General features: G+C 44.9%; 2 protein-coding genes across 2 annotated transcripts in view; one reads left to right on the top strand and one right to left on the bottom strand.

Annotated features, from left to right (window-relative positions):
• LOC122544734 (ankyrin repeat and death domain-containing protein 1A-like) overlaps positions 1 to 1,237 on the bottom strand; it is a 124,216-nt gene that overhangs the window by 57,078 nt on the left and 65,901 nt on the right. The gene's annotated exons all lie outside the window — the stretch shown is intronic.
• The window catches only part of LOC122544733 (mucin-3A-like), a 14,888-nt gene that overhangs the window by 876 nt on the left and 12,775 nt on the right, over positions 1 to 1,237 (top strand). The gene's annotated exons all lie outside the window — the stretch shown is intronic.

Raw genomic sequence — 1,237 nt, 5'->3', positions numbered from 1 at the left:
GCGGCCTTTGTGTGGAGCCGCAGAAAATGGGGGAGATACTAAATGAGTATTTTGCATCAGTATTTACTGTGGAAAAGGATATGGCAGATATAAAATGTAGGGAAATAGATGGTGACACCTTGAAAAGTGTCCAGATTACAGAGGAGGAAGTGCTGGATGTCTTGAAACACGTAAAAGTGGATAAATCCCCAGAACCTGATCAGGTGTACCCGAGAACTCTGTGGGGAGCTAGAGAAGTGATTGCTGGGCCTCTTGCTGAGATATTTCTATCGATAATCACAGGTGAAGTGTTGGAAGACTGGAGGTTGCTAAACGTGGTGCCACTGTTTAAGAAGGGTGGTAAGGACAAGCCAGAGAATTATAGACCAGTGAGCCTGACGTCGGTGATGAGCAGGCTGTTGGAGGGAATCCTGAGGGACAGGATGTACATGCATTTGGAAAAGCAAGGACTGATTAGGGATAGTCAACATGGCTTTGTGCGTGGGAAATCATGTCTCACAAACTTAACTGAGTTGCTTGAAGAAGTAACAAAGAGGATTGATGAGGACAGAGCAGTAGAAGTGATCTATATGGACTTCAGTAAGGCGTTTGACAGGGTTCCCCATGGGAGACTGGTTAGCAAGGTTAGATCTCACAGAATACAGGGAGAACTTGCCATTTGGACATAGACACTGGCTCAAAGGTAGAAGACAGAGGGTGGTGGTGGAGGGTTGTTCTTCAGACTGGAGGCTGTGACCAGTGGAGTGTCACAAAGATCGGTGCTGGGCCCTCTACTTTTCACCATTTATATAAATGATTTGGATGTGAGCATAAGAGGTATAGTTAGTAAGTTTGAAGATAACACCAAAATTGGAGGTGTAGTGGACAGCGAAGAAGGTTATCTCAGATTACAACAGGACCTTGATCAGATGGGCCAATGGGCTGAGAAGTGGCAGATGGAGTTTATTTAGATAAATGCGAGGTGCTGCATTTTGGGAAAATAAATCTTAGCAGGACTTATACACTTTAATGGTAAGGTCCTAGGGAGTATTGCTGAACAAAGAGACCTTGGAGTGCAGGTTCATAGCTCCTTGAAAGTGGAGTCACAGGTAGATGGGATAGTGAAGAAGGCGTTGGTATGCTTTCCTTTATTGGTCAGAGTATTAAATACAGGGGTTGGGAGGTCCTGTTGTGGCTGTACAGGACATTGGTTAGGCCACTGTTGGAATATTGCATGCAATTCTGGTCTCCTTCCTAT

The sequence above is a fragment of the Chiloscyllium plagiosum genome, chromosome 51, assembly GCF_004010195.1.
Source record: "Chiloscyllium plagiosum isolate BGI_BamShark_2017 chromosome 51, ASM401019v2, whole genome shotgun sequence".
Classification (NCBI taxonomy): domain Eukaryota; kingdom Metazoa; phylum Chordata; class Chondrichthyes; order Orectolobiformes; family Hemiscylliidae; genus Chiloscyllium; species Chiloscyllium plagiosum.
This window is presented reverse-complemented; position numbering and strand designations above follow the sequence as displayed.